Raw genomic sequence first — 22,354 nt, 5'->3', positions numbered from 1 at the left:
TTCTTCTCTGCATGGTAATAGAAACATAAATTATTAAAAAATTTAAAAATAAAATACATCAAATAATAGTCTAAATTAATTTTTTTAAATCATGTACTAAATCTCCAAATTAGTTTCTTGGATTCACAATTTTCACTATTTTAGTCCATTAAATTCAAAATTACTTATACTGGTCCCCGAGATTCAATTCTGAATACTATATTAGTCTTTAGACCCTTTCTAATACTGAATTAGCAAACTAAGTAATGAATTGTCTCTGACTTATTACGCTGGACATATGGCTAAAAGCGTCGTTTCATTTTAGTATTTATACAAGGCAAAAAGGAGAAAAAAAAAAAAAGAAGAATTTATATGATGTGCAAATTATTATATCTCCCTTCATTCTTGAAAACGACATTCTTCTGTCTTATTTAAGAGTTAAAACGAAAAGACGCTATTTAGTTATGTGTCTAGCGTGACAAGTCAGAACTAGCTCAGCATTTCGTTCGTTGATTCAACGTTGGAAAGTGTTTAAGGACCAATGTGGTGTCTATAATTAGATCTCGAGGACCAGTATAATAGATTTTGAATTTAAAAGACTAAAATGGTGAAAGTCGTGAATATGTGGAATCATTATGAAATTTAATCGTTCAAATACTATATAAATAAATATAACCATATTAGGTGTGTAAAATATAAAATACATATTAAAAATGAGTTAAACTATACCTGTATTTATATATAAATATATTATAACTGATTTTAATATGCAAATAATATTTTTAAATAAATATATAATTGCAAATAAAGAAAAACCCTTACGTATAAATTCCTGCAGCGATTCGAATATGAATCCATTGAGTATTTGGTTTAGAGATAGATTCAATGGCACTTTGGATGGTTTTGAAGCTTCCTCCCTCACCAGCAGAGGCGGAGCTTAGTTAAGACAAGGGGCCATGGTCTTTTTAAATTTTTGATAAAAAAATTAGTAATACTTTTTCAAAAAATAAAATATTAGTTCAGTTGGCTTAAATATTTTACTATGACTTAAAATATCAAAGTTCAATCTTCATCTTTTGTTTTTATTGTATAATAATTTTTAGTTTTAAATATTTAAAACATGTTGGATTTGGACTTAACTGAGTGTATTCGCATTTCGCAGCTCTCTATTTAATAAGCAACACTTTCTCTACCTTTGAGTTCAAATATAAAAAATTAGGTATTTTTTATTTATGTAATTTAATATTATTTTACATTTTATATTTCACTATTTATTTAATTTAATTTTTTATATGATAAAAAATATTAGAATATTCAATAAGTATTGATAATATTGTATTTGTATAAATTGATAAAAAAATCAATAAATATTATAAATTTTAATATTTGTCATTCTAACTTCTTTTTTACATATTTTACAGGATATATATTCAAATTTTTATATAAAATAATTATGAAAAATTAAAGAATTGATTATTTTTTAAGAGGAAGACTAATATTCAAGAAGGAGAACATATAACTTTTACAATATCAATACCTGTACATAGTTCTTTTACTTTAATGAATCACGAAGAAAGTGAGATACAACCTCAAAAAATTCAAATAGTTGTATCTGATGAGTTTGACCTTAATTCTTTGCAACGAGACCCTGGAAAAACAATTTTAAATTTGACAATATCACCCAAATCAAAGAGACGAAGTTAGACGAACTTATCTTAAATGGGGTCCATATCAAAAACATCTTGACAATTATCTTTCATCCGGTCCCCCAAAATTTTGTTTCAAGCTCCGCCACTACTCACCAGATTGATTCACATCAATGACATTTGGTGGATTAGAACAATTCAAAGCATTACAAACTCTGATGATAACAATGATAAAACAAGAAATGGTTAAAATCTTTATGTGTCGCATCTTCTTAGTTTTGTCAATACTCAACGTTAATGGGGTTTAAATAAAGATGAGTTCTTTCTCATACACGGATATAGAATCTACAATAATAATTGCAACAACTTTAAATAGAAAGAAGTTATCTTTTTATTCCAAACAGAAAGGAATATGGCATAAAATCTACAAACAGTTTTGACCATATTTTAATCTCTTAAAAAAAATCTTAACTGAATTATTAACAGAAAGAATAAATAGTTATTTTAGCACCTAAAAGATTTTTATTTTAACAAAACGAACCTCAATTTTTTATTTTGATGAAATGAACTTTAGAATATCAATTTTATTTGACAAAATAGTCTAAATGTTCAGAATGCTAGATTAATTAATTAAGCCAATTTATCAAACAAAATTGATATTTAGAGGTTTATTTTGTCAACAATAAAAATAACGAACTAAAAATCTATTTTAACAAAATCAGAATATTTTAAATACAAAAATAACTATATACTCTTAACAAAAAAAAGTTATTTGCATTATTTTGTGTACACCTCTCTTATATATTTTCACTATTAAAAGAGATCGATAAAAATAAAAAAGATAAAAGTTTTATCTTTCATTCCATAAAAAAAATTATGAAAAATTAGTGCAACAAATACTATTTTTATTTCATTTATTTTTTACTTATAAATATTCACATGCATTATTTTACTAATTATACCAATCAAGGCAAATGACGACGATTTTCGCCATTAAATGACAATTTTGCGACAATTAGCTCGTTTGACATGACATGTGTTACCACAGTCACTCCTTTTAGTGAATCTACTCAAGTTAACATTCAAATTATCCTTTGAAATTTGCCTCAAATATCAAATTTGTATTTTAAATTTCAATTTAGATATCTCTCTCTCTCTCTCTCTCTCTCTCTCTCTCTCTCTCTCTCTCTCTCTCTCTCTCTCTCTCTCTCTCTCTCTCTCTCTCTCTCTCTCTCTCTCTCTCTCTCTGCATCATCCTAGAGCCTAGAAAAGCACCGGCGGCGATGACTCGGTTCTCTCCCTCATACCGGCGTCCTTAGCTCTCTTGTAACACCCTACTACACAGTTTTACGCTTAAGTCGTAGAACAAGGGTAGTGTGGTGTTACAGACCTCTAAACAGAAAATATTTACATATAGTAGTGGAAAGAGATAACATACTAGGAGCCTTGAAAAAAGGGTAAAACAAAATCGCAAAATAAAAGGCGCAACGGTCAAGAAATAGAATTACTTGCGTGCTAAGAAACTTAAAAGTTAAGGATAGGAATAAGCAAAAGAGTCACAAGAGTGCCAATAATACAAAGGAACTAGCTCCTGACTCAGCATGCGAAGTCAAGGCTGGCCGGAGAATATTTACATATATATACATAAGTATCCCGAATACCCAAAATACAGAAACAAGTCCCTAACTCTCCTGTAACCTCTATGAGGAACAAAATAATCAAGTGTCTTGGAGAGCAAGCTAGTACATATATACATACATATACAAACTAAAACCCAAAATACACCGGGGACTACTCCGCTTCAAGGAATCTAGACGCCTAGCGAGGAGCCTCTCGAACTGCATCTGAAAACAACAACACAGTATGGGGTGAGAACCGAAGGTTCTCGGCATGGTAAAGGTGCCACGCGTATAATAAATAAGGTCCTGGGAATGCCAGAGGCAATCCTAGAACTTCGTCATACAATTATAAAACTTAATCTCTAAGCAGAAGCCATAAAAAGGGGTAGGTAATCTAAGTACCCTAAATTTACTCACTTTTAAACCTAACATAAACACCAAACTGTTCCACCCTTCCTCCGATCCTCCATCATCCATGAATCAGCAGAGACAGACAAACAAATAGTTTCACGCACAAGTAGGAAACAGATAGTGCAAATAGCAAATATAGCAGTTAGCAGGGTATAAATTCAGTTAGGCAATCACAAATAATGCATAGTAGATAAAACAAACAAATGCACATGATGCATGCCTGTCCTATGGCTGATGAGGCTCATATGTCAGTTATCCAGCCAACTCGACAAGTTCGAAAACCTTAGACTGTCCCCCGTTGCGCATCCCCATGAGTCTATGCATAGATTTCACATTCATTCATCATTTAATCACTCAATGGGGGATATCCATACCCGGAATTTATACGTGTCCGGTCACCCTTACAACGTAGGGTCAACAGAGTATCGAGATTCAACCTGGAACACGCGGTGACAAGCCACGGTTCTGTTACCCAAGAAAACTCGTATCTCAAATAATATCATTCATAAGCCATTTCATGTTCATAATCATTAGTTAATCATTCATCAAAACCATGGCATCATAACTTCATTTCACATTTACACCTCTTATTTATATCTCATCATATTTACCAATCTCTTCATCCCCAAGTTACCTTATTTTCCTAGCTTCAACTAGCTACTAGACTTAGTACTATACCTTAAGTCTAGTCTAGAAGGAAGAAAAATGAAGGTTTAGAAGTGAAAATCTGGTTTAAAACACCAAAAATCCAGTTTTGCAGCAAGCAGGGGCCACGCGTGCGCGTGAGTCATGCGTACGCGTGGTAGTATGAAAAGGTAGCATGCGTGCGCGTTCCCTTTCCATGCGTACGCGTGGTCATGCATGTTGGCTCATCACGCGCACGCATGGGCTACTCGCACATGCGCAGTTTAAAATGCCACTCCACGCGTACGGGTAGGCTACGCATACGCGTAGATGTACGTTCTTCCAAAAAATAATAGATTGCCCAGAAAGCTGCAAAACCATAATTTTAGCCACCTACATACTCATTTTTCACACCAAACTTCCGTCGTCCATAACTTTCTCTACAAAATTTCATTTTTCACAAAATGTATATCATTCAAAAGCTTGAAAAAGGGCATTGTCCATTCTTGTCTTCTCAAACAAGGGCAGAGGCTATGGCCTTGCTTGCCTCTGCCAAATATAGTATGAGTTCTTCTCCTTTTTCGGGTCAGATGAGAATTGGTGGCTGGCTCAAGAAACTTTTGAAGTTTTGAAAAGTTTACTCGCATTCTTGAGTCCACTCGAATTGGCATCCCTTCTTGAGTATTAAAAATAGAGGTAGGAATTTTAGAGCCGACCCTGCTAAGAATCTAGATAAGGCTACCAATCTGCCGTTTAGTTGCTGGACTTTTTTCAGCAGGGGGTATTTTCATCTTTAAGATTGCTCTGCATTTTTTCGGATTGGCTTCGATGCCCCTCTAAGTGACCATGAATCATAAGAACTTTCTGGCTTCCACTGCAAAGGTACACTTTGTGGGATTTAACCTCATCTCATGCTGTCTTATTATCTTGAATATTTCCTTAAGGTTGGACAGCAAACCGACTTCTTTCTTGGTTTTGACAAGCATATCATCCATGTAGACCTCAATCAACTTTCCGAGGTGGGATGAAAATACTTTTTTCATTAACTATTGATATGTTGCTCCAGCATTTTTTAGTCCAAATAGCATTACTACATAGCAGTAGTTTGTCTTGGAAGTAATAAATGAGGTCTTCTCCTGATCTGACTTGTACATCAGGATTTGGTTGTATCCTGAATATGCGTTCATAAAGTACAAGTATTTGTAACATGAAGCTGAATCTACTATAGCGTCAATGCTGGAAAGAGGGTAAGGATCCTTGGGACAGGCTTTATTGAGGTAGGTATAGTCAACGCACATCCTCCACTTCTCGTTTTGTTTCTTCACGAGCACTACATTGGCAAGCCATAACGAGTATTTTACCTCTTTTATGAACCCAGCTTCTAACAATGCTTGGACTTGTTCTTCTACTACTTGTGCTCTTTCGGAGCCGAGATTTCGTCGTTTTTGTTGGACAGGTCGTGAGCTCGGATAAACGGAAAGCTATGACTCATGAGGTCAGGACGGAATCCGGGCATGTTAGAAGCCTTCCATGCGAAAAGGTCGATATTTTCTCTTAGGAGCTTGACAAGGTCTTCTTTTAACTATTTATCCAAGTTAGCCCCTATGTTTGTTGTTTTTCCGACCTAATCATCGATCTGGACCTCCTCAGTCTTTTCATCGGGTTGTGATCTCAATTCTTCTCGAATTTGGACACCGTCGAGTTCTATGGTATTGAACTCTTTCCCCCTTTGTGCATCCACATAGGTTCAGTCTTTAATCGTAACACCTTCTTGCTAGTTTCTGATCTCCTATCACAGTTGCTATTTCCTCAGAAGTCGGGAATTTTATGCAAAGGTAAGGGATAGAGACTACCGTAGCAAGTTGGTTTAGAGTTGTTCGACCTATCAGGGTATTGTAGGCTGATGCTACGTCGACCACTATGTAATCTATACTCAAAGTTCTTGACTCAGTATCTTTACTAAAAGTGGTGTATGAAGAAATGAAGCCTAAAGGTCGGATGGGCATATCTCCCAACCCAAAAAGAGTGTCTGGATATGTTTTTAGTTCTTTTTCTTCTAACCCCAGCTTGTCAAAAGCAGGTTTAAATAGGATGTTGGCCGAGCTTTCTTGATCTACCAGAGCTCTGTGGAGGTTTACATTGGCAAGTATCATTGTGATCACGATAGGGTTGTCATGCCCAGTGTTATCCCTTGGGCATCTTCTTTTGTGAAGATAATAGTAGGTATATCGAGAGCTTGATCCTCCTCCCCGACTTGATAGACTTTTTTCAAATGTCTCTTGTGGGAGGATTTAGTTATTCCACCTTCTGCAAATCCTCTAGCAATCATGTGGACGTGTCTTTCAGGGATTCGTGGTGGCCTATCTAGCCGACTCTTGTCTTCTTCCTCTCTTTTTCTTTTTCCCTGATCGTCCGATCTTTCTACCAAGTATCTTTTCAACCAACCTTCCTTGATCAACTTTTCTATCATATTTTTTAAGTCATAGCAATCATTGTTAGAATGACTGTATATCTTGTGGTATTCACAATATTCTGTCCGACTTCTACCTTTTTTATTTTTGATGGGCCAAGGAAGTAGAAATTTTTCTGTGTGGCAAATCTCCCTGTAGATGTAAACAAGGAAAACTCATAATAGGGTATAGTTGTGATACCTTCAAGGCTTATCCGAGCTGTATTCATATTTTTTTCTTTGCTTCTTTCTCTTTATCTCATATTTGATAGTGAGAGTTTTGTCTCGGGGCAAGCTCTCCTAGTCGGACATTCTCTTCCATGTTGATGTACTTTTCTGCTCGCTCTTGCACCCCATACAAGGAGGTCAGGTGCCTTTTCGATATGGACTGGGAGAATGGGCATTCTGTGAGGCCATTAACTAGCCCCATGATGATCGCTTCGGTAGGAAAATTTTGGATTTTCCAGCAAGCCTTGTTGAATCTTTCTATATAAGCTCAGAGTGTTTCTCTGACCTCTTGTTTAACCCCTAAAAGGCTTGGAGCGTGTTTGATCTTACCTTTCTGGATGGAGAATCGGGTGACAAAACTCCTTGCAAGGTCATTAACATAAGTTACCGACCTGAGTGATAGACTGTCAAACCACTTTATTGCCGCCATGGTTAACGTCGTCAAGAAAGCTTTGCAATGAGTTGTATTCGATGTATCAACCTAGTACATTCGGCTTTTGAAATTACTTAGATGGTGTCTCGGGTCGGTCTTTCTATCATAGAAGTCCATGTCTGGGCTTTTAAAATTTCTTGGAACCTTAGCCCAAATAATCTCCTCCGTGAATGGATCTTTATCCCCAAGGGGATCTCTTCTCGATCAACATGAGCTCTCCGACCTCGAAGGTTAGTCTCTAGTTTCTTGAGTTTTTCTTCCACATATGTTCGTCATCGTACCTCCCTTTTTAGGACTCATTCAGATTCTCGTTATAACTCCAATTCAATCTCGAGCTGCTCCAACCATCCATGGTATCCGTGTACCAGATCTATGAGCTATGCCAGATTTTGGTTCACGACGTCCTCAGGTGGGTGGATTTATGAGTTTATCCTTCTGGGTTGAGGGTTTCGTGAAGTCCCCTCCCCATTAAAGCCGTCCGTTCTATCTTGTTGTGGAGGTACCATGATTGCACGATCGTCGTTGTGATGTTCTGGCTCAGACTCGGATGTCGTGTGTCGTCTTCAGGACGATTGTTATTTCCTCCAATTCTTCACTTCTGACAATACATGAAAAAAATTCTATTAATAAATAAAATTTTGTTGAGAAAATAAAATATAGCATTCCAATGATAGTTTTTGAACCTTACTCATAATCAGATTCAGTTTATTTTTTGGAAGATGAATCCTTAATAACGTCCTTCCTTTTTTTGGATTTCATCATGAAAAAGCAAACAAGCATCAGGCAATAACACAATAAAATTGATAAAATATACAAAAAAATAAAACAATACTTAATGCTTTGCTATTCTTTTAGGTTGTTTTCTTCTTTTTGGTGTCTCCTTTGAGTCATGTTCAGAATTAGACTCAGACTCAACAGTACTTTCACTTTTCGAAGAAATAGTCTTATTCTTTTGTGGCTTCTTTTGTTCCTTCTTTTGTTCCTTCCTTTTTTCTTTATTTTTGTCTTTTGATTGTTCTCTCAGCCGTGCTCTTTTCACGATGCCCTAAAACAGAAAAAAATTAGTTTACATAATATATTTAAAACAAATACACCAAAATTAAAGAAAGAATATGTTGAATTACCATATTATCCTTAGTCTCAGCTTCTATTCTTTCAACCAGCAATTTTCTAGTCCAATGTCGCACCCACGGTGGTCCAGGAATTGTATGTACCGGCATTGTGTGTGGATTCATGAAAATATACAATCATTATAGTAAAGAGGCAGCTATCAACAACATTTTTTTTTCAATTTGTGCTCTCTAATGCCCTTGATGTAAAAGTTGAGCACATGACCACCCCAATTCTGTTCACGTATTATGTACACATGAAGAATGAGCGGCATGTGAACCGAAGAAATTTTGTTTATCGTTGTCGGTAACAAGAAGCACATCTAAATGTAAAGGATGAATGTCCTCTTGAATTTCAGCCAATTTTTCTTCCCATCAACACTCATCTCCATCATAGAGTTTGTCAATTGCGACAAAGTCAAGTCTTGGAAGTTTCTAATAACTTCCTTCTGCTCCTCACTAATATTTTTAAATTTAATTTTGCTTGAATAGCATTGCCGTACAAAAGCAGCAAAAATATTTCAATAACACAGAAATAATTTGATAAAACACTGAAATTTGATTTATATAATAGATTACAAAATAGATTTTTACCAGATGCATCCAAGTCAAGGGCAGCTCCTATATTTTCTTCGATGATGTGGATTACACCATACCATGTGTGCAGTATGTTATTGTATAGATCAAATGAATATACCAATTCTTTTAAGAGCTTATGTGGTACATTCATGGCAGGGATATGCCTCATACCACCGAATTCTAACTCTTAAACAATGGCTTTTTTGTCATCGCTCATGTTTTAGAATTTATCATGAATGGATCTTGTGGAGCATCTCAAATCATGAGTTTTCTGTAAATAAATGAAAATCATGTGAATAAACTATATTTATACAAAAAAAATTGAGTTGTTCTAACATATATATGCTTACATTATATTTTGGTGCTTCCTTTTTTGCAGTGCTCCTCCTAGCAACCTTTTTTACTGTCATTTTTTCTGTATGAAATAAAAAAAGGTTAATAGGTAACAACAGCATCAGGTGCACCTCAATTTAAACGAAATACACCGAAAGACAAACCAAATACATCGCAATTATTTCTTGATTACATCACACATTGTGAGTTCAAAAAGATATGTAACTCAATCAAACATGCATAAAATGACACGAGAAGTACTACAACAAAATTCTACGAGTTAGTTACAACAAAAAGAGGACAAAACATCAAGTGCACCTCAATTCATATGAAATACACTGAAAGACAAACAAAATACACTGCTATTATTTTTTTATTACATCATACAATGTGAGTTCAAAAACACATGTAACTTAATCAAACATGCATAAAATGACACCAGAAGCACTACAACATAATTCTATGGGTAATTACAACAAATTCATGAATAAAATTCCTGAAAATGAAAAACAACATATGCAAATCACTAAAATATGTACAAAATAACATCAGAAGCACAAGAACAATATTCTGTTCTCTAGCTACAGTAAAAAGAGGACAACAGCGCCAAGTACACATCAATTCACATAAAATACACCGGAAATTGTTACTGATTACTATAGACAAACTTAGTTCAAAAGTTGTTACACCTCAAACATGCACAAAAACATATTCAAATCTCTCAAACAGATGCAAATATAGGTTAAACTATACGAGAAATACTATGTACCATTTTTACACTGACCCAACACAGTTATCACCAAATGAACAGTATAATAAGAATAGTAATATGTACTTTAACGCAAGAACAAAAAATGAATCTACTAAATAAACATAAGGAAAAGTATAGGTAGACAATGAAAATACTAAACAATGTGAACAATGGATATATTGGATGTTCAATTCAATAGGTATGCGGATGATTGACTATATTGATTTTTAATTGGATGGTTATTTCTTTTGATTTGTTTTACTCATTCACAGTTAATAATGACTGGATGTTCAATTTACTAGGTATGCGGATGGTTATCCTAATGTTAGAGTTTAGGAGGTAATTTGTGGTGGAGTATTTTTTTATTTTATTGGGTCAATTCTAGAGCCATTGTTCACATTGTTCACAAAAGTCATTGTCTACCTAGCAAAACCCTAAACATAAATATGACTATCTAGTGTTTTGCGATTGAAATGAGAAAGAGAAACGTGAGAAAACTAGACGATTAGTGAACAGTACTTTCAATAATCTTTCGTCTTCTGTTTTTGTGTTTCTTGGTGAAGATTTCGAACTTAGCTTTGAAATTTCTTTAAGTTTTTGTGACGATTTTGAGAGATTTTAAGTATCATTTGAATTTTGAGCGTTATAGTTTTGATCGAGGAAGAAAAAACGTTTTTCATAATAACGTTTGCGCTATTTAACAGTTGCGAGAGCGCATGTTTACACGCACTTTAATCTGAGATTGGTTTTTATTGGGTTTGGACTAATTTGGTTAAATTTAATTACAAAAAAAACTTGTATGTATAACAAGACTATTATCAATATTCACCATCATTTTCAACATTTATCCACCATGACTCTCCTTTAACCCATTGAGAGTTAGCATCATCGTGCAAATCGCAAGATTGAAAATCTTAGGATTTTAGAATTTAAGCCAGAACTTATGAAGGGATTAGTGAAAACAGTCTCTAGTTCTTTACTTAGGGTTCACAACATAATTAGTTGTTGCCATAGGAATTAAGAGATAATTAATTAACTTTTTTTAAATTAAAAAAATATATAATAATGTCAAGTGTGGCTTTTCCTGGGATAGTTTCAACAGTAATATTTACTTACGTTTATATAATTTTTTTCTATTATTTACTCTCATTTTAAATAATAAATTAAGAGTGCATATATCATATAAAAATAAAGACCTAATAAAAAATTCAAAGGGCATCAAAAGTAGTACAATGTTTGTGTTACTCTATTATGTGTACTCTAACGATAACATTCCATTAAAAATCAAATCTCAAAATTCATATTTTTATAAATTTAAGTTCAGATAAACTTTAAATAGTGGTTGAATTATTGAAACTTGGGATTTAAAAATCAGAAAAATATTAAATATAATAGATAAAAAAATTCAAAAATATTTATAAAGATGCTCAAAAATTATTTTGAGAGAACTCTTAAAATAATGAATAATTTATATTAATATATTTTTTTATTGTCTTGAATTATTATTTAGAGCGTAAATATTTATAACTAAGTATGCTTAATTTTCTCAAATTTTAGATCGGTTATCCAAAATATTTATTAGAACCAATTAAGAGCTAATTAATTTAACTTAAACAGAAAAAGATAATAATCTTAATTATGGCTCTGATATTGATGGTTTCAACAATAATATTCATCCATTTTCATATGAATTTCTTTCCTTGTCTATTCTCATTTTAAATGATAAATTAAGAGTGCATATATCATATAAAAATAAAGACCTAATAAAAAATTCAAAGGGCATCAAAAGTAGTACAATGTTTGTGTTACTCTATTATGTGTACTCTAACGATAACATTCCATTAAAAATCAAATCTCAAAATTCATATTTTTATAAATTTAAGTTCAGATAAACTTTAAATAGTGGTTGAATTATTGAAACTTGGGATTTAAAAATCAGAAAAATATTAAATATAATAGATAAAAAAATTCAAAAATATTTATAAAGATGCTCAAAAATTATTTTGAGAGAACTCTTAAAATAATGAATAATTTATATTAATATATTTTTTTATTGTCTTGAATTATTATTTAGAGCGTAAATATTTATAACTAAGTATGCTTAATTTTCTTAAATTTTAGATCGGTTATCCAAAATATTTATTAGAACCAATTAAGAGCTAATTAATTTAACTTAAACAGAAAAAGATAATAATCTTAATTATGGCTCTGATATTGATGGTTTCAACAATAATATTCATCCATTTTCATATGAATTTCTTTTCTTGTATATTCTCATTTTAAATGATAAAATAAGAGTGTATACCTCATATAGAAATGAAGACCTAGTAAAAAATTTTAAAAGTCTAATGGTTACACAATATCTTTTGCGTTACTCTATCATGTGTATTCTGACGATAATATTTTATAATTTTATTCTCTTTTAAACTTTATCTCATAGTCATAAAATTAAACTTCAAAACTTAAAATTTGTGTAAATAAAAGTTCAGATAAACTTCGTGTAGGAGTTAAAATGTTGGGACTTGAATTTAAAATTGGGAAGATGTTAAATATAATAGATTAAAAAAATTCAAAAATATTTATAGAGATGCTCACGAATAATTTCGGAAAGGAAATAATCATTAAGAAAGCGAGAATAAAAAAAAGGGATAGATGCATAGACTCAGTGGGAGCTGTTCTAATAAATAGAGTTGACGAACTTTTCTGTTGCGTGAGAGGAAAGAATCCTATTGTACAAATAAAATTCTCAAAAAGCTATACAGAAATATGTATATAGACTTGTTTACGTATTTGTACTGAAATATTATTTCAATTGATTAATAAACACACTACTCGAAATCTTTATTTTTAAATCCTTATATCACTTACTAACAGAACTCTTACAATAATAATAACTAAGATTCATATATATCTTTTATTTTTTTGAATTATTATTTAGAGTGTAAATATTTATAACTAAGTATACTTGGTTTCTTGGATTTTAGGTAAGTTATCCGAGACGTTTATCATAATCAATTAAGAGCTAATTAATTAACTTTTCTTAAATTAAAAAAAATATAATAATCTCAAGTGTGGCTTCTCCACAGACAGTTTCAATAGTAATATTCATTCATGTCTATATAAATTTTTTTCTATTATTTACTCTCATTCTAAATAATAAATTAAGAATGTATATACCATATAAAAATAAAGACCTAATAAAAAACTTAAAGGACATCAAAGGTAGTATAATATTTGTGTTACTCTGTCACATGCACTCTAGCGATAAGATTTGATTGAAAATCAAATCTCAAAATTATATTTTTATAAATAAAAGTTCAAATAAACTTCAAATAGTGGTTGAATTATTGAAACTTTGGATTTAAAAATAAAAAAAATATTAAATATAATAGATAAAAAATTCAAAAGTATTTATAAAAATATTTAAAAATTATTTTTTGAGAGAACTTTTAAAATAATGAATAATTTATATTCATATATTTTTTTTATTGTCTTGAATTATTATTTAAAGTATAAATATTTATAACTAATTATACTTAGTTTTCTCATATTTTAGGTAGCTTATTCAAAAAATTTATTAGACCCAATTAAGAGTTAATTAATTTAACTTAAATGAAAAAAAGATAATAATCTTGATTTTAGCTCTGATACTGATAGTTTCAATAGTAATATTCATTCATTCTCATATAATTTTTTTTGCCTATTTTTATTTTAAATGATAAAATAAGAGTGTAATACTTCATATAAAAATGAAGACCTAGTAAAAAACTTTAAAAATTCAAAGGTAGCACAATGCTTTTGCGTTACTCTAACAATAATATTTCATAGTTTTATTCTCTTTTATTTCATAGTTATGAAAATTAAACCTTAAAACTTATCATTTTTGTAAATAAAAGTGCAGATAAATTTTATGCAGCGGTTGAAATATTTGGACTTGAATTTAAAAATCAGGAAGATGTTAAATATAATAGATTAAAAATATTCAAAAATATTATAAAGATATTTATGAATAATTTCAGAAAATAAATAATCATTAAGAAATAAAGCGAGAATAAAAAAGAAATAGGTGCAGAGACTCAATGGGAGCTGTTCTAATAAATGGAGTTGACGACCTTTCTTTTCGCACGCGAGGAAAAGAATCTTACTAGCAGAACTCTTATAATAATAAATAACTAAGATCATATATATCTCTTTTATTTTCTTGAATTATTATTTAGAGTGTAAATATTTATAATTAAGTATACTAGGTTTCTTGGGTTTTAGGTAAGTTATCGAGACTTTTTATCAGAATCAATTAAGAGCTAATTAATTAATTTTCTTAAATTAAAAAAAATATAATAATCTCAAGTGTGGCTTCTCCACGAATAGTTTCAATAGTTATATTCATTCATGTCTATATAAATTTTTTCTATTATCTACTCTCATTCTAAATAATAAATTAAGAATGTATATATCATATAAAAATAAAAACCTAATAAAAAATTTAAAGGGCATCAAAGGTAGTATAATATCTGTGTTACTTTATCATGTGCATTCTAACGATAAGATTTCATTAAAAATCAAATCTCAAAATTTATATTTTTATAAATAAAAGTTCAGATAAAATTCAAATAGTGGTTAAATTATTGAAATTTGAAATTTAAAAATAAAAAATATTAAATATAATAGATAAAAGAATTCAAAAATATTTATAAAAATATTTAAAAATTATTTTTTGAGAAAACTCTTAAAATAATAAATAATTTATATTCATATATTTTTTTATTGTCTTAAATTATTCTTTAGAGTGTAAATATTTATAAATAAGTATGCTTAGTTTTCTCAAATTTTATTAGGTCGTTTATGCAAAAAATTTATTTGAACCAATTAAGAGGTAATTAATTTAAGCCAAGAAGCAATAACTCAAATGGCATAGTCTCTCCATACTCAATTAAGAGGTTGCGGGTTCGAGTCTCCATATCTTCGATAAAAAAAAGTAATTAATTTAACTTAAATGAAAAAAGATAATAATCTTGATTATGGCTCTAATACTGATGATACCAATACTAATATTCATCGATTGTCATATGAATTTTTTTTATTGTCTATTCCCATTCTAAATGATAAAACAAGAGTGTATACATCATATAGAAATGAAGACCTAATAAAAATTTTAAAGGTTTCAAAAGTACTCTCCTCATCTAGTGCCCGACGCTCTGCTAGGGTTTCACTGCGCCGCCTCCATGGTTACACCTTTCTTTGTCTTTTCTTCGTCAAACCCTTTTCCATCTTCTTCTACTTTCTTTTCTTAATTTCTTTTTCACTTAACTCCCTAATTTTAGTTTTCTCTCCCAATTCATTCCTCTTTTATGTCGGAGTTTGGGGAGACACATGACAATCCACAATCTTAAAGGGATTTGCAAATCCTACTCCCCCGAGGTTGGTTTTATCTGTGAAACAAAAAATCAATCTCGACAAGTTGAAGAAAAACTAAGATCTTGTGCTTTCAAGGAATGGTTTATTGTGGATCCGGAAGGATTATCAGGGGTTTTGGCAATGGCATGGAGGGATGATTGCACTGTTCAGATTTTACAGCATGATAGATTTTTTATTGCGGCATCAGTTCTGACAGCTGGTTCTAATGATCCCTATGGTGTTCTAGGTGTTTATCTTAGTTCAAATGATCAACATAGAATGGCTCAATTTGCTGAATTAACTTCAGTCACCCAACAGTTCGATGATAAAGTTGTGTTAATGGGGATTTTAATGCCATTTCTAATCAATTGGAGAAAGAAGGTGGGGGTGCTAAATCTCCTTCTTCTATTGAAACCTTTAATAGTTTTATTGATGATAATTCCCTGATTGATATTGGTATGGTCAGAAGACCATTCACTTAGTCAAATAGATGGAGGGGTGATGAGTTGATACAGGAAAGACTGGACCGATTCCTGGTAAGAGTTGATTGGCAGCAACTCTATCCCAATGCAACGGTTCTTAGACTGTCAGAATCAGGCTCGGATCACGCCCCTCTTCTCTTAGACTCTAATCCGAGAATTGAGAGATCTAAACGCCGATTCAAATTCCAAGAAAGATGGTGTTTCAATGATGAAATAAGGCAGATTGTTAGAGAGGTTTGGCATGAACAGATTGATGGTTCAGCCACGTATATCCTAGCTCAAAAAATAAAGCGTTGTCGGCATAAGATTGTCAGATGGCAGCAAGAAAACAGATCTAATTCGAAGGTGGAGATTGATTTACTACAGTCGGAATTAGAGGAACTTCGTTTAGCAGGAATTCATGGAGGCAACATCATTTTAAAAATAGAGGACAAACTTAAAAAGGCATTGCAAAATGAGGAATCTTATTGGAAAGATAAGTCTAGAGTCAAATGGCTCAAATCTGTTGATCAGAATACAGCTTTCTTCCATCAGAAATTTAGAAATCGAACCCGAAGGAATAGAATTTGGCAACTAACTGGCAGTGATGGTGAAGTGGCTACTTCAAATGCTAGTATTGCTTCTGTGGCTGAATCTTATTTCAAGGACATCTTTTCCTCCACTTGTCATGAGAACCCTGAACCTCTGTTTACTGATTTTGAACCTAAGGTTACATCTCACATGAACCGTAGGCTTCAAAGATCAGTGACTATGGAGGAAGTGAAACGTGCAACATTTAGCATTCATCCTCAAAGTGCTCCAGGAGATGATGGTATGACAGCAAAAATTTTTCAAAGCTTCTGGAACATACTTAGTGGTGATGTGTTTCGAGCAGTTAAGAGCTTCTTTTTTGGGGGCAGAATCTTGAAGTGTTTTAACCACACTCAGATCTGTCTTATTCCCAAGATTTCTGATGCTAAAGATATGACTCAGGTAAGACCAATAAGCCTATATTCAGTCTTTTACAAGATTTTCTCCAAAGTATTTGTACATAGGCTTCAGGGTATGATGAATAGACTAATTAGCCCTACGCAGAGTACTTTTATTAAAGGCAGATTAATCTCTAATAATATTCTAATTGCTCACGAGTGTATGCATTACTTGAAGAACAAAAAAAGGGGTCTCGAAAATGAAATGGCGCTAAAATTAGATATGAATAGTTTCTGATCTCCTATCACAGTTGCTATTTCCTCAGAAGTCGGAAATTTCATGCAAAGGTAAGGGATAGAGACTACTGTAGCAAGTTGGTTTAGAGTTGTTCGACCTATCAGGGTATTGTAGGCTGATGCTACGTCGACCACTATGTAATCTATACTCAAGGTTCTTGACTCAGTATCTTTACCAAAAGTGGTGTATGGAGAAATGAAGCCTAAAGATCGGATGGGCATATCTCCCAACCCAAAAAGAGTGTCTGGATATGTCTTTAGTTCTTTTTCTTCTAACCCCAGCTTGTCAAAAGCAGGTTTAAATAGGATGTTGGCCGAGCTTTCTTGATCTACCAGAGCTCTGTGGAGGTTTACATTGGCAAGTATCATTGCGATCACGATAGGGTCGTCATGCCCAGTGTTATCCCTTGGGCATCTTCTTTTGTGAAGATAATAGTAGGTATATCGAGAGCTTGATCCTCCTCCCCGACTTGATAGACTTTTTTCAAATGCCTCTTGCGGGAGGATTTAGTTATTCCACCTTCTGCAAATCCTCTGGCAATCATGTGGACGTGTCTTTCAGGGGTTCGTGGTGGCCTATCTAGCCGACTCTTGTCTTCTTCCTCTCTTTTTCTTTTTCCCTGATCGTCCGATCTTTCTACCAAGTATCTTTCCAACCAACCTTCCTTGATCAACTTTTCTATCATATTTTTTAAGTCATAGCAATCATTGTTAGAATGACTGTATATCTTTTGGTATTCACAATATTCTGTCCGACTTCTACTTTTTTTATTTTTGATGGGCTAAGGAAGTAGAAATTTTTCTGTGTGGCAAATCTCCCTGTAGATGTAAACAAGGAAAACTCATAATGGGGTATAGTTGTGATACATTCAAGGCTTATCCGAGCTGTATTCATATTTTTTTCTTTGCTTCTTTCTCTTTATCTCAGACTTGATAGTGAGAGTTTTGTCTCGGGGCAAGCTCTCCTAGTCGGACATTCTCTTCCATGTTGATGTACTTTTCTGCTCGCTCTTGCACCCTATACAAGGAGGTCAGGTGCCTTTTCGATATGGACTGGGAGAATGGGCATTCTGTGAGGCCATTAACTAGCCCCATGATGATCGCTTCGGTAGGAAAATTTTGGATTTTCCAGCAAGCCTTGTTGAATCTTTCTATATAAGCTCAGAGTGTTTCTCTGACCTCTTGTTTAACCCCTAAAAGGCTTGGAGCGTGTTTGATCTTACCTTTCTGGATGGAGAATCGGGTGACAAAACTCCTTGCAAGGTCATTGAAATAAGTTACCGACCTGAGTGATAGACTGTCAAACCACTTTATTGCCGCCATGGTTAACGTCGTCAAGAAAGCTTTGCAATGAGTTGTATTCGATGTATCAGCCTAGTACATTCGGCTTTTGAAATTACTTAGATGGTGTCTCGGGTCGGTTTTTCTATCATAGAAGTCCATGTCTGGGCTTTTAAAATTCCTTGGAACCTTAGCCCAAATAATCTCCTCCGTGAATGGATTTTTATCCCCAAGGGGGTCTCTTCTCGATCAACATGAGCTCTCTGACCTCGAAGGTTAGTCTCTAGTTTCTTGAGTTTTTCTTCCACATCTGTTCGTCATCGTACCTCCCTTTTTAGGACTCATTCAGATTCTCGTTATAACTCCAATTCAATCTCGAGCTGCTCCAACCATCCATGGTATCCGTGTACTAGATCTATGAGCTCTGCTGGATTTTGGTTCACGACGTCCTCAGGTGGGTGGATTTATGAGTTTATCCTTCTGGGTTGAGGGTTTCGTGAAGTCCCCTCCCCATTAAAGCCGTCCGTTCTATCTTGTTGTGGAGGTACCATGATTGCACGATCGTCGTTGTGATGTTCTGGCTCAGACTCGGATGTCGTGTGTCATCTTCAGGACGATTGTTATTTCCTCCAATTCTTCACTTCGGACAATACATGAAAAAAATTCTGTTAATAAATAAAATTTTGTTGAGAAAATAAAATATAGCATTCCAATGATAGTTTTTGAACCATACTCATAATCAGATTCAGTTTGTTTTTCGGAAGATGAATCCTCAATAACGTCCTTCCTTTTTTTGGATTTCATCCTGAAAAAGCAAACAAGCATCAGGCAATAAACACAATAAAATTGATAAAATATACAAAAAAAAATAATACTTAATGCTTTGCTATTCTTTTAGGTTGTTTTCTTCTTTTTGGTGTCTCCTTTGAGTCATGTTCAGAATTAGACTCAGACTCAACAGTACTTTCACTTTTCGAAGAAATAGTCTTATTCTTTTGTGGCTTCTTTTGTTCCTTCTTTTTTTCCTTCCTTTTTTCTTTATTTTTGTCTTTTGATTGTTCTCTCAGCTGTGCTCTTTTCACGATGCCCTAAAACAGAAAAAAAATTTGTTTACATAATATATTTAAAACAAATACACCAAAATTAAAGAAAGAATTCTGTTGAATTACCATATTATCCTTAGTCTCAGCTTCTATTCTTTCAACCAACAATTTCCTAGTCCAATGTCGCACCCACAGTGGTCCAGGAATTGTATGTAACGGCATTGTGTGTGGATTCATGAAAATATACAATCATTATAGTAAAGAGGCAGCTATCAACAACATTTTTTTTTCAATTTGTGCTCTCTGATGCCCTTGATGAAAAAGTTGAGCACATGACCACCCCAATTCCGTTCACGTATTATGTACACATGAAGAATGAGCGGCATGTGAACCGAAAAAATTTTTTTTATCGTTGTCGGCAACAAGAAGCACATCTAAATGTAGAGGATGAATGTCCTCTTGAATTTCAGCCAATTTTTCTCCCCATCAACACTCATCTCCATCGTAGAGTTTCTCAATTGCGACAAAGTCAAGTCTTGGAAGTTTCTAATAACTTCCTTCTGCTCCTCAGTAATATCTTTAAATTTAATTTTGCTTGAATAGCATGGCCCTACAAAAGCAGCAAAAATATTTCAATAACACAGAAATAATTTGATAAAACACTGAAATTTGATTTATAGAATAGATTACAAAATAGATTTTTACCAGATGCATCCAAGTCAAGGGCAGCTCCTATATTTTCTTCGATGATGTGGATTACACCATACCATGTGTGCAGTATGTTATTGTATAGATCAAATGAATATACCAATTCTTTTAAGAGCTTATGTGGTACATTCATGGCAGGGATATGCCTCATACCACCGAATCCTAATTCTTAAACAATGGCTTTCTTGTCATCGCTCATGTTTTAGAATTTATCATGAATGGATCTTGTGGAGCATCTCAAATCATGAGTTTTCTGTAAATAAATGAAAATCATGTAAATAAACTATATTTATATAAAAAAAATTGAGTTATTCTAACATATATATGCTTACATTATATTTTGGTGCTTCCTTTTTTGCAGTGCTCCTCCCAGCAACCTTTTTTACTGTCATTTTTTCTGTATGAAATAAAAAAAAGTTAATAGGTAACAACAGCATCAGGTGCACCTCAATTTAAACGAAATACACCGAAAGATAAACCAAATACATCGCAATTATTTCTTGATTACATCACACATTGTGAGTTCAAAAAGATATGTAACTCAATCAAACATGCATAAAATGACACGAGAAGTACTGCAACAAAATTCTACGAGTTAGTTACAACAAAAAGAGGACAAAACATCAAGTGCACCTCAATTCATATGAAATACACTGAAAGACAAACAAAATACACTGCTATTATTTTTTTTATTACATCATACAATGTGAGTTCAAAAACACATGTAACTTAATCAAACATGCATAAAATGACACCAGAAGCACTACAACACAATTCTATGGGTAATTACAACAAATTCATGAATAAAATTCCTGAAAATGAAAAACAACATATGCAAATCACTAAAATATGTACAAAATAACATCAGAAGCACAAGAACAATATTCTGTTCTCTAGCTACAGTAAAAAGAGGACAATAGCGCCAAGTACATATCAATTCACATAAAATACACCGGAAATTGTTACTGATTACTATAGACAAACTTAGTTCGAAAGTTGTTACACCTCAAACATGCACAAAAACATATTCAAATCCCTCAAACAGATGCAAATATAGGTTAAACTATACGAGAAATACTATGTAACATTTTTACACTGACCCAACACAGTTATCACCAAATGAACAGTATAATAAGAATAGTAATATGTACTTTAACGCAAGAACAAAAAATGAATCTACTAAATAAACATAAGGAAAAGTATAGGTAGACAATGAAAATACTAAACAATGTGAACAATGGATATATTGGATGTTCAATTCAATAGGTATGCGGATGATTGATTATATTGATTTTTAATTGGATGGTTATTTCTTTTGATTCGGTTTACTCATGCACAGTTAATAATGACTGAATGTTCAATTTACTAGGTGTGCGGATGGTTATCCTAATGTTAGAGTTTATGAGGTGATTTGTGGTGGAGTGTTTTTTTATTTTATTGGGTCAATACTAGAGCCATTGTTCACATTGTTCACAAAAGTCAGTGTCTACCTAGCAAAACCCTAAACATAAATATGACTATCTAGTGTTTTGCGATCGAAATGAGAAAGAGAAACGTGAGAAAACTGGACGTTTAGTGAACAGTACTTTCAATAATCTTTCGTCTTCTGTTTTTGTGTTTCTTGGTGAAGATTTCGAACTTAGCTTTGAAATTTCTTTAAGTTTTTGTGACGATTTTGAGAGATTTTGAGTATCGTTTGAATTTTGAGCGTCATAGTTTTGATCGAGGAAGAAAAAGCGTTTTTCATAATAACGTTCGCGCTATTTAACAGTTGCGAGAGCGCGTGTTTACACGCACTTTAATCTGAGATTGGTTTTTATTGGGTTTGGACTAATTTGGTTAAATTTGATTACAAAAAAAACTTGTATGTATAACCAGACTGTTATCAATATTCACCATCATTTTCAACATTTATCCACCATGACTCTCCTTTAACCCATTGAGAGTTAGCATCATCGTGCAAATCGCAAGATTGAAAATCTTAAGATTTCAGAATTTAAGCCAGAACTTATGAAGGGATTAGTGAAAACAGTCTCTAGTTCTTTACTTAGGGTTCACAACATAATTAGTTGTTGCCATA

Source organism: Arachis hypogaea, chromosome 11, assembly GCF_003086295.3.
Source record: "Arachis hypogaea cultivar Tifrunner chromosome 11, arahy.Tifrunner.gnm2.J5K5, whole genome shotgun sequence".
Classification (NCBI taxonomy): Eukaryota; Viridiplantae; Streptophyta; class Magnoliopsida; order Fabales; family Fabaceae; genus Arachis; species Arachis hypogaea.
The sequence above is the reverse complement of the archived record's forward strand: the minus strand, read 5'-3'. Positions refer to the sequence as shown.